At 51.6% G+C, this 12,444-nt stretch overlaps 1 non-coding gene and 1 pseudogene across 1 annotated transcript; both read right to left on the reverse strand.

Moving 5' to 3' along the window:
• LOC135405218 (zinc finger protein 729-like) overlaps positions 1–12,444 on the reverse strand; it is a 285,000-nt pseudogene that overhangs the window by 174,740 nt on the left and 97,816 nt on the right.
• On the reverse strand, positions 377–448 carry TRNAD-GUC (transfer RNA aspartic acid (anticodon GUC)). The gene has a single exon. It is a non-coding gene; the product is annotated as a tRNA-Asp (tRNA).

The raw sequence follows: 12,444 nt of genomic DNA on the forward strand, positions 1-12,444 counted from the left end.
GCTTACCCACACAGACAGGCCAGGATCTGCAGCAGCTGGTCGGTGCCCGTGCTTAGCGGGCCTCCCGGCGGAACAACACAGTCTCCATGGCAGGATGAGGATCGCTCACCCCAGCAGTCCTGACACCCCATTTTATCAGCTCTACATTACACCACGTAGGGCCAGTACACAGTATAAGGTGATGCCTGAGTGGCAGCCAAACCCCACCTGATAGCAACAGTCTGTGCATGCCCTGTTGTAGGGCAAGGGGCCAGCGACCCCTGCCCACAGAATCTTCCTCCCATCATCATCTTTCTCACCCCTATGTATGACCTCTACCACTGTGTTTCAGGGGTAGATGTATCTATCTTGCAATATGTAGCAAAGTACTCGCAACCTCCCCGTCGGGGAATCGAACCCCGGTCTCCCGCGTGACAGGCGGGGATACTCACCACTATACTAACGAGGGGCCTCTGGTGGTCTAGTGGTTAGAGTGCCTGACTCTCACCACTGCGACCCGGGTTCGATTCCCGGCCCCCTGGGCAGGTGGAGCTCGTCAGCCTTGGTAGGCAATCCACCTAAGAGAAGGTCACTCTAAACAAACCTACATCCTGGGGACCTCACTGCCACTGTCCAAGCTTTGCTCGGCCCCGGCAGATGAACCTCAGGACTAAAGGGTGGGCTCAGTTCAGCGCACGCTGTGTCTCACCTAAAAAATCCACTGCGCAGGCTGGAAGGGTTAATGACCTTTCCCAAAATCTTCGCTCGCGAAGACTGGCCATTATTATTATTTATTATTATGTAGCAAAACCAAGGAAGAACTCAGCTCTGATAACAGGGGATATCAAGCTGACTTGCTAAAAAGCACAATGGACCTTACAATTCGCTTGTGCCATAAGTTACATTGTACCATACTCTAGCTGGTTTCACATCCTAATATGATTTCTTTCTCACGCCTCTATGCTCCATTGATCATCTAATTCAAAAGTACCCCCCTTACAGACATGAAACAGTTTAAAGTCCTGTAGATGTAGAGATGAAAAAGTCATATCTAAAATGTAGTGCCAGCTTGTTCCTAAGCATTTCCAAAATTCCTTCCCAGCAGGTGCCAGAATGGGTGGGCAGGAGGTGACTTGCTTTATTCAGACCATTCTTGTACGTGTGACTGCTGCTCTTTTACCCCTCTCCCCCTATTTCTGGGTTGGTTTCTAGAGCTGTTTTTGAAAGAAACACTTTTTTCAGTCTCACACGTGAATATTTTCAAAGAAATACAAGACACGAAAATCTAGTAAAACCAATATTTAACAAAATGGTGAAATCACACTCCTTTATGTACTCTGAGCACTCTGCTACTGGCAGTTTGTGTAGTTCTCCATATACTGGAAATGTAACTAAGGATCAAGAAATTTTCTGTGTATTCTTTATTTACTTTTAAATTTTTTTCTGTCATCAAATTGGCTGCAGGATTTGGTCCTGTCTTTGTGGAGGATGAATGCCACTGTCCTTTTATGTTTGAGTTGATATTTTATTGCTCAGGGGGACTGTCAGTGGGAGGGGGTGGTGGGAAGGATCCTCCACTCAGGGGCTGGAGCTTCAGCTTCTAAAGAAGGTTGTACTTAATCAAAGAGCTGCAACTCAGGATTTCTCTGGGCCTTCCAGAACTTTTCATTTAGCCAGCTGAGAGTGCCCAGGGCACAGCCAGGTTAATGTTTAACTCTTCCAACACTGCGCTCATCCCAAGGATATCCTGTCATCCTGAGAAGGAGGAAGGGAGATGCTGTGCCTGTTCCCTAGGGCTGGGCAGGAAGCAAAATCTTCAAAGCCGTGTCCCTTCTGGAGGAGTTGATCTTGTGTTAATCCTCAGTAGTCAGCACTGAAAATTCTGTATCTGAGACACTGAATGAAAAGGAGAGTTGCTGAGAGGCTTGTTTGGGGGAGGGTGTTTTTTTGGTTTGTTTTTATGGGGGTCTTTTAGTGCCAAATGAAGGTTGGGTCATGAAAATCAGTCTTGTCACTGACAAAAACTGTAAAGGCATTTAAATGCTTTCAGACCCTGTTACCATTTTCCTTTCTTTCACTTTCTCACCACTTGCAAATCAGAGACAATTCCTAGAGGACAGGAGAATGAAATAAACAAAAAAAAGAAATTATTTTTCTACTCTTGAGGCCTGTGTCAGGTCTGTTTTGAATGCATTTGAATCCTGCTGCTTCCATGCTCTTTTTAAAGTAGCACCAGATAAATACCTATGAACTGCTGAGATGAGAGTGATCATTTTTACTCCACAAAATGTTTCTCTTTTTTTTTCCTATCCTGTGTCCCTTTTGTGTTGCGTGCTATGGAGTGACAATACTTTTGTTCTAAGCTAATTCACTGCTGCTGTTTTGGGTACAACTAATGTCAAGCAGCAAACCTGTAACATGCCAGAAACAGGCTACAGTGGGTTGAAGACACAGCTTATGTTTGATTGTGTGTAAATACAGAGAGTTAGTTGGGTTTATCTGATAGCCTGGCAGAAGGAGAGAGGAGCAGGACAAACTGTTTTCAGTAACTGTGCTGTTCAGACACCTGATAAGATGGAGAGTGCTTTGGAACTACTGATATGCTTTGAATAAGAAAAGAATAATCAGGTCCATTGGCACTGGCTTATCAGGAAGGAAGTAAAATGCCAGCACTTTTACATGAGCAAAAGGAAATGTTTTAGACACTTTGGGCCGTTTTTCCATTGACATTAAATAGCAGGGTGCTTTTGAGTGTGCTGTAAGGAGTGGAAGGATTTATTACCTTGACAGAATTACAGGTGAAGGTGTTTAGAGAGGAGTTCTCAGCAACAAGAACAGCTCTTTGGATAAGTGGCCACATCTATTCATGCTTTGTTTGGTAGAGATTCAGTATTTATTTATTTATCTACTCTCCCCCACAGATGATGATAGTCCAGCTTTGGAATCAGCAACACACTTCAGCCACTAATACAAGGCAATATGTGAGCTGCTGCCACTTCCAAAATGCAGTATCCTGGCATTTCAGTCAACTTTATAATCAGGCAAAAACCCACTTGGCAATCTTAAAATCTAGCTTCTGAAGCACTTTTATATCTGAAAGCTTTTGATGTCTTTTTATATCTTTTTAGCATATATTGAATTTCTTGGGAGCAGTGGCCAGGATGTTCACTTGATGGATGACTGGGGTGGGGACTCTCCCCCCACCCCCTGCTTTTTTTTCCCTCCCCTTTGATTTTAAAAAGAGGTGTGATAACTGTGCATTAGGTAAGGCTGGAACATGAATCCTGCAGATGCAGCTGTTTGACGACATTAAAGTGGGGGGTTTGTACCATTGTTAGGTAAGTCAGCAGAGATTTTCCAAGCTGAGAAGGACAGCCTGCTGCCAAACTCTGGCATCTCTCTTAAGAAATCTTTTGCTTCAAGAATGCCCAGAGGAAAATGATGACCAGATAATTTTCTGAAGGCACAAATGGCCTGTTTTCTCTTCCATAGCATTCAGAATGGGACTCCTTGGTCCAGCCTGCCTGCTCAGGGTTTTGTGGTGCTGGGTTAGGGTTTTCATGTGGTTTTTCTCCTGGGATAAAGTTGTGTACAGTGAATATTTATTATTCATCCCATGTCTGGTTCACTGTCTACATCTTGAATTTGACCCAGAGTCTGGGTAAATGAGGAATGCATTGAAACAAAGTCAAGGATCCTTCAGTGACTTGTTTTTGTGAGTTCAATCTTCTGAGACCTCTGATGAGTCTGGCAGGGCAGTGCCTGTGTGCAGAGGGGCAGGGAAAGAGAGTCCCAGCACAGCAGCAGTGCCAGGGAGCAGCAGCATTTGGCCTGTTGAGAGCTGCTCTTTTTCTCCTGCCACCCTCCCCTTCTGGGCCTCGGCTGAGGCCTCAGTGCTCTGGGCCTTGGTCCCTGGGCTGGGCTAGGTCAGTCCTGTGGCCATGGCACTGCTGGCATGAGCTGGGCTCCACTGCACTCTTTCCACCACACAAGGGGCTCCATTTGCTCCAGGCACAGCCTGAAGCCTCAGCTCTTCTTCTCAAGGGCTCTCAAGGAGAAGCCCAAGGACCAGGCTCTCCAGAGGGTCCTTGCCTTGCTGGTTTCTCCCTGGAGTCCGTGTGCTGCCCTCAGGGTCCCACTGTGGGGGCTGGAGGGGCTGAGGCTGCTGCAGCTGGTGCTGGTGGTGGCCAGTGCCCCTGGAGATGGCAAATGGGGCCTGAGGAGCCCGGGGCCGATTCTCTGCTGCTGTGCTGGGGAGCGGGGCTGGCCCTGGGGCTGCAGGAGCTGCCTGAGCTGATGATGTGCTGAGCATTGCAGACCCAGAGGGCCTGTCCCTGAGCTCCATGGCCTCCATGTCCTGCTGCAGGGCCAGACCTGAGTGTGCTGCTCTGCTGGGCTGGGGCAGGGGCAGGGAGATGGGGGGACCAGGGAGGGGCTGGACTGGGCAGTGCCAGGGAGGGGAAAACCCCAATGTGGAGCTGAAGTGTGTGAGTGGGCAGGGTGGGGGCTCTGCCCCACCTAGGGCACCTCTGGAGTCAGCGTTTCCTTTGGCAGCACACCTTATCTAAGACCAAATAGTTTTCCAGAGTTGGCTTTTCTCTCTCTTTGTCATGGTTTTCTTTTTTGTTTTCAGTTCCCCTGTCGGGAAAAGGGGGAAGGGAAGCACATGTTGATCCCTGGTTTTATCTGTATACAAAAGGGAGTTGGGGCGGGGGAGACAAAGCGATTTCTCTCTCTATTCTCTCTCTTTTATTCCATTCCTGTCTCCCTTGCCACACCCCGGGCGACTGTTTCACCGCCGCCCCTCCTCACCTGTCCCCCGGAGCTGATTCCGTTCCGAGCTCGCCCCCCCTCTCTGGTGACCCCCGCCAGGGCCCGTCCCGGGGCGGCTCCTTCAGTGCCACGGGCGGCGGGGACCCCTCGGGTCGGCTCCCCCAGGGCCCCGCCCGCCGCCGCCGCTCCCCGGGGCCCTCCCCGCTTCCTGCCGGGATCGGACACCGCCGGCGGCCCCGGCCCTGCCGGGCTCCATCAGCCTGAGGAATTGCTGCCAAGGAGGGGCCGGGGGCTTCCTCTTGGCCTTCGTCTCCCTGGCGCTGGGGCTCGGCTTCTACCTGCGCCAGAAGGTGAGGGGGGTCCCAGGGGGTCGTGTGTCCCCCCAGAGCGTCTGTGCCCCCCCGTGGACCCCCTACCCCGGTGTCACCCCCTTTTCTCTCCCCACAGAGCTCCTGAGCCGCCGGCGGCTGCAGCCCCTCCCCAGGGCCTCGGGCCCAGCCTGGACCCCTCCTGTCCCTGTGAGGATTTTGGGGGGGTCGTGTGTCCCCCCCTCCCCTCCTGTCACTCTGCCTCTGCCCAGCTGCTCCCAGTGATCCCAGTAAAGCTTCCCAGTTCTCCCCAGTCCTGGTTATTGGGGGGCAGTGGGGGGGGACTCCGAGGGGTGGAGCCGAGTTCGGGGAAGGCAGAACTGGTCCCAGGATGGATCGGGAATGGGGACCCCCCTGTGATTTCCCCTCTCAATAGGCACCCAGCACACCCCAAAATGAGCCAGGATACTCTGAAAGCTTCCCCAGAGGTCCCTAAGGACCCCCAAACACACTCAAAGCCCACCCAGGACCCGACCCAGCCTTTTTTTGGGGAGACTTCTCTGGGCACTGATGGTGTTGGGAGGCCCCCTGGCTGCAGGTGAGGAGCTCTGGGGTGAACAGGGGTTGAGAAGAGGGAGGTCACTGGAAAAGCAGGGGTCAGAGGGGATAAAGGGGTGGTGGGACCTGAAACTGAGAATGAGAGGGCGGGGGACTGGAGAAATGATATGGAATTGGTGAGAGAAGGGGAAAAAAGTAGGGGTTAGGACCCCTAAACTGCTCGGTGGGGGGCTGGGGATGAGGGGACCATGAAAAGGTGGAAGGAACAGGGAGAAGGGTGGAAAAGGGGGGGGGGGTCTGGTGGGTCTGACAGTCCCATGGGGGTCTTTGGGCAGAGAGGGGCTGGGAAAGGGCGATGGCCCCCTGAGCTCCCAACTTACTGTGGGGTGCTGGGGGCTGCTGGATCCAATCTCAGCCTTGCTTTATGTCAGCAGTTTCAGTTTACAGGAATTACAGAGCTGTGACTCAACAACTTTTGTTTCCCAAGTTTTAATGATGGAAAATCAGATTTATTGATAGAAATGAATTGTTTAGGGTTCCAAATGATCAGACAGAAGATCTTGATCAGAATTATTTACTGCACAATATACGCACTAAAACTACCAGAATTACAGGATGAGATAGGACAGTGTTCTACACTAAAGCAATTGTGAAAGCAATTCTACTCAAGCTGGCACAAAAGCAATAATTCTTAATTAGAGATGGATGGAACTCCCCCAGAACAATCCTCTTGTATGGCCTCTCCCCGGTGTGGATGCGCCGGTGGTGGAGTTCCATTTGAATCCCTTCCCACAGTAGGTGCAGTGGAAGGCCCACTGCAGTGGAAGGCCCACTCCCCTGTGTGTGTCGGCTTGTGCTTCAGGAGATCATAGCTGGTCTGAAACCCCTTGCCACATTCCCCACACTTGTAGGGCCGTTCCCCAGTGTGGATGTGCTGGTGTCTAAGCAGGTTGAAGCTGTCCCTGAAGCTCTTCCCACATTCCCTACAGGTGTAGGGACATTCACCAGTGTGGATGTGCTGGTGTCTGAGCAGGTTGAAGCTGTCCCTGAAGCTCTTCCCACATTCCAAGCACCTGAAGGGCTTCTCCCTGCTGGAAGGCTGCTCAGGGACCACCAGGTCAGAGCTCCCCCTCAAGCTCCGGCCGCCTTCCTGGCACAGGTTGGCTCTTTCCTCCTCAGAGCACCCTGGGATGGCTTTGGAGCCCCTCCTGCGGGGGGATCTCCGGCCCTTTTCCTCCCCGCTGCCTTCCTGTGCCGTGGAGCCCTTCAAAACGGCCTCTCCCACCAGGGTCTCACGGGGGGATTTGTCCTCCCGGCTCTCCGTCCTCAGCTCGGGGCCTGGGGCAGGAAGCAAGAAGGACAGGGAGGGGATTTGCCTCCGGCCCACAGGGAAGGCCAAGGACATCCCCCCAACTCCGGCCCCGGCAGGACGGCGGCGCCAGCGGGGTTGTCCTGCAGCCGGGGCCATGCTCGGCTGACAGAGCCAGCACAACACCCACCCAAAGGGACACTGACTTCCTCCTCACCTGCCTGGGGGGCCCAAGGCATCTTCCTCTTCCTCACAGCCTCCTCCTCCATCCGCCCAAGCTTTGGGAAGGACAAATCCTGATGGGGGGAAAACAAGGGCTGAGCGCGTTGGCTTGGGGGTTCCTCCTGCCCAAGTCCATCTCTAGAACTCACCGGGCATCCTGTGACCATAAAAACCCCCAAAACACCAAGATTCAGCCCAGAAAAACCCAAACCACCGAGATTCACACAAAAATCCCTCAGAAATTGCAAGAAGACCCTTAGCCCCTCAAACTGTAAAAAGTTGAAATTCAGCTAAAAAATACTCCAAAATATGAAGATTAGCCAAAAAAATCTCTCCCAAAAGTTCCCCTTCTCTGGTCTCTCCCCTCTGGGGTTCAGAGGGTCTCCCTTGTCTGGGATGCTGGGGGTCCCACTTAGAAATGCTAAGAGTGTTGGGGGTCCTAAGGGTTCCTTCTCCTCTGACCCTCGCCTTCAGGGTGCTGCGTTCCCAGACATTCCCCCTCTCCAGGTTCTGCACTTCATTGTGCCGGGGATCCCAGGGGTCCCCACTGTCCAGGCTTCCCCTTCTCCGTCCCCCCTTTCAGGCTCCCGTCTGGGACATCTTAAACCTCCCAGAGACCCCCAAACTGCCTCGAAGGTCCCCACAAAGCCTCCCAGGAACCCCAAACCTCCCCAGAGAGCCCCAAAGCCCACCTGGGACACCCCATATCTTCTCAGAAAACAAAACCCGCATCAGAGCCCCCCAAAACTCTTTAGGGACCTTCAACCTCCCCCCCGAGTCCTTTCAGGGATCCCTCAAAACGTCCCCGGGAACCCCCAAACCCCCCCGCTAAACCCTCCCGAGCCCTCCAGCCTTTCCACCCACACCCGCGCTCCCCGCAGCCCCCGAGGGGATCCTCAGACCCCGCTCTCGCCGTCCCCCCCGCCAACTCACCCAGCGAAGTGCAGCGGCCGCAGGCGAGTCCTCCTCACTCCCGACCACGAGGCCAAAATGGCGCCCGCTCCGCGCGCCCTCCGCCTTTACAGACCCGCCCCGCAGCCAATCAGCGCGCGGCCACGGCCCCTGCCCGCCCTTCGCCACGCCCCCACCTGCGCGGTGCATTGTGGGAGTTGTATTCCCTGCGGTGGGGGAGGACCGGACTTGTTGGGGTTTAGTTTTTCTGTCTTCTTTTATTTTCTCTTTTTTATTTCTTTCTTTTCTTTCTTTTTTCTTTCTTCTTTCCTTTTTTGCTTTTTTTCTTTCTTGTTCTTCTTTTTTTCTTTGTTTTTTTTTTTTTTTCAAATTTTTTCCTGTTTTTTCTTTCTTGTTTTCTCTTTTTTCCTCCTTTTTCTTTTTTTTCTTCCTTTTCTTTGTTTTTCTTTTTCTTTTTCTTTTTTTTCCTTTTTCCTTGTTTTTTACACATTGTTTTCTATCAGTTGTACTTTCAATCAGTTGTACTTTCAAGGAAAATGTAAACACATATCAAAACAATCTCTAGGTACATATCTTACAACAACAGATAATCTGCCATTGTTCCAGGTTTGTGAGGATTCCCAAGATCACAAACACTGAGACACCAAGGGTGGAAGCCAATCAACTTTATCCTGTCCCTTGCCACAGCCTTCAATCCACACCCAGCCCTGGATTTCTGCAAAGCCGCCGGGCAGGAGCAGGAGATGGAGCTGGTGCTCGGCGGGAGGGGCAGCAACAACAAACCTGGGTCTTTGGCACAGGGGAAGGAATTTAGTGCTTGAGGGGTTACATTCCACAGGCTCCTCAGGGGATCAGCTTATGCTTGGACAGTAAGAACAGTCCTGGCTCTCTGGGAAGGTCCCAGATGATTGGAGGTTGGCGAATGTCACCCCAATCCACAAAAAAGGCTGCAAGCAGGACCCTGGCAACTACAGACCTGTCAGCCTGACCTCGGTGCCTGGCAGGGTTATGGAGCAGATCATCCTGAGTGCAATCACACAGCACCTTCAGGATGGACAAGGGATTAGACCCAGCCAGCATGGGTTTAGGAGGGGCAGGTCCTTTCTGACCAACCTGATCTCTTTTTATGATCAGGTGACCCACCTGGTGGATGAGGGGAAGGCTGTGGATGAGGTCTATCTAGACTTCAGCAAGGCCTTTGACACTGTCTCCCATAATATACTCTTGGAAAAGCTGGCAGCCCACGGCTTGGAGAGGGGCACCCTGTGCTGGGTCAGGAACTGGCTCGAGGGCCGGGCCCAGAGAGTGCTGGTGAATGGAGCTGCATCCAGCTGGCGACCGGTCACCAGTGGTGTTCCCCAGGGGTCAGTGCTGGGTCCAGTCCTTTTTAACATCTTTATCGATGATTTAGATGAGGGGATTGAGTCCATCATCAGCAAATTTGCTGATGACACCAAATTGGGAGGGAGTGTCGACCTGCCGGAAGGCAGGAGGGCTCTGCAGAGGGATCTGGATAGACTGGAGAGATGGGCTGACTCCAATGGGATGAAGTTCAATAAAGCCAAGTGCCGGGTCCTGCACTTTGGCCACAACAACCCCCTGCAGCGCTACAGGCTGGGGACAGAGTGGCTGGAAAGCAGCCAGGCAGAAAGGGACTTGGGGGTCCTGATCGACAGGAGGCTGAACATGAGCCAGCAGTGTGCCCAGGTGGCCAAGAAGGCCAATGGCATCCTGGCCTGCATCAGGAACAGTGTGGCCAGCAGAAACAGGGAAGTGATCCTTCCCCTGTACTCTGCATTGGTGAGGCCACACCTTGAGTATTGTGTTCAGCTCTGGGCCCCTCAGTTCAGGAAGGATATTGAGGTGCTGGAGCGGGTCCAGAGAAGAGCAACGAGGCTGCTGAAGGGACTTGAGCACGAGTCCTATGAGGAGAGGCTAAAGGAGCTGGGGATGTTTAGTCTGGAGAAGAGAAGGCTTAGAGGCGACCTCATCACTCTCTTCAACTACCTGAAGGGAGGTTATAGCCAGGCGGGGGTTGGTCTCTTCTCCCAGGCAACCAACAATAGGACAAGGGGACATGGGTTCAAGCTCTGCCAGGGGAGGTTAAGGTTAGATGTTAGGAAGAAATTCTTTACAGAGAGGGTTATCAGGCATTGGAACGGCCTACCCAGAGAGGTGGTGGATTCACCATCCCTGGAGGTTTTTAAAAAGAGATTGGACGTGGCCCTTAGTGCCATGATATAGTAATTGGAGTTGGATCAGGGGTTGGACTTGATGATCTTGGAGGTCTTTTCCAACCCAATCTATTCTATGATTCTATGATTCTATGATTCTTTAAATTGCTTTGGGCAAGGTTCATATTAGATATTAAAGAAACCTTTTTCCACTGAGAGAGTGTTCAGGCATTGGAACAAGTAGCCCAGGGAGGTGGTGGAGTCTCTGGAAGTGTTCAGGTGTGTGGTGGGTTGACACCAGGTGCCCTCCCAGCTGCTCTATCACTCCCCTTCCCAACAGGACATGGGAGAGAGTAAGGTGGGGAAAACAAAATAGTGGATTGGGATAAGGCAGTTTATTTAAAGCAAAAATTAATGTGAAGCTTGTGCACACAGAATCAAAAGATAGCAGGGTTTGTTCTCTGCTTCCCATGAGCAGCCATGGTCGGCCACTCCCGAGGAGCAGGGCTTGGGTCCACGGGACGGTTCCTCAGCAGGCAGCCATTAGACAATGAATGCCCCCCTCCTGCTCCCTGCCTCAGCTTTTAGAGCTGAGCTGACCTCCCATGGTCTGCAATGTCCCTTGGGTCAGTTGGGCTCAGCTGGCCTACTTGGGTCCCCTGCCAGGCTCTTGCCCTCAGCTAAGGAAGGAATGTCCCAGTGTTGGTGCTGTGCTCAGCAGTGGCCAAAACACTGGGGTGTTCTCAACCCCCTTCCAGCTGCCAATGCCAAGCCCAGCCCTGGGAGGGCTGCTGTGGGGAACTGAACTGCAGCTCAGCCAGACCCAACCCAAATATCTATGGCACATATTCTATAGAATCCATCCTTAGGTGTTGTATGAGAGATCTATAAGATATTACAAATAATAAGCAATAATAAGGCAAGTGTCCTCCTTAAGGACACCCCCCACCCAAAACTACTCGCTGGGTTTGTTCCCTGGGGGTCCCTGCAGCAGCAAGCACAGCCCCACACTGACTGCTCTGGGCTGTGCAGGCATTTGGGGTTCTGCCTGTCTCACACACACCCCCAACCTTGGGATGGATCTGGATATCACTGGATGTGATGTCACAGGGGAGCTGTGATATCATGGGGAGGTGTGATGTCACAGGCACGATGTGATGTCATGGGGGAGGATGTGATATCACAGGAGAGGTGTGATGTCATATGATGGATGTGAAGTCATAGAGATGTGATGTCACAGAAAGGATGTGATGTCATATGATGGATGTGACATCATAGGGAGGATGTGATGTCCAGGGATGATACGATATCAAAGGAGAGGTGTGATGTCATATGATGGCTGTGATGTCATGGGGGATTGTGATGTCACAGGAGACGATGTGACATCACAGATATGTTATGATTTCAGAGAAGAGGTGTGATGTCATATGATGGTTGTGATGTCATAGGGGAGATGTGACGTCACAGTGGAAGTGTGATGTCAGAGGGGAGCTGTGATGTCACGGGGAAGATGTGATGTCACAGGGGAGCTGTGATGTCGCAGGAGAGCTGTGATGTCACAGGGGAGGATGTGACGTCACATGGATTATATGATATCACAGGAGAGATGTGATGTCATATGATGACTGTGATGTCATGAGGGAGATGTGATGTCACAGGAAAGATGTGATGTCACAGGGGAGCTGTGATGTCGCAGGAGAGCTGTGATGTCACAGGAGGACGTGATTTCACAGGGATGATATGATGTGATGTCATATGATGGATGTGATGTCATAGAGAATCCTTGATGTACTAACAAAGATGTGATGTCACAGGGGAGCTGTGATGTCACATGGGAAGTGTGATGTCACAGAAATGGTGTGATGTCACAGAAATGGTATGATGTCATGAATCCGAAAAATCGGTCCAAGAAACTGCTCAGAGACTTTTTTACCTCTAAGCAGCAAGGTATTTGTTTATTCAACGTTGGGAGCAAGCCAGCTCGCACTGGACAAACTTGCTCAAAGGCTTCACACAAAATCAGCAATTTATACAATCTTCAGATGTGATTAAATGCATATTCAAGTGATTACAACATCTATCTATGCATATTAACAACAGGCGGAGTATAGCTGGAGCTCAGGCAGGGCTTGGGGCGGTGCTTCTCTTGGCCCTCAATTTTGGGGGGTCTGGGGGCTTCAACTCATCTTCCTCACCTTGACCTTCCTTC

The sequence above is a fragment of the Pseudopipra pipra genome, chromosome W (assembly GCF_036250125.1).
Source record: "Pseudopipra pipra isolate bDixPip1 chromosome W, bDixPip1.hap1, whole genome shotgun sequence".
Classification (NCBI taxonomy): domain Eukaryota; kingdom Metazoa; phylum Chordata; class Aves; order Passeriformes; family Pipridae; genus Pseudopipra; species Pseudopipra pipra.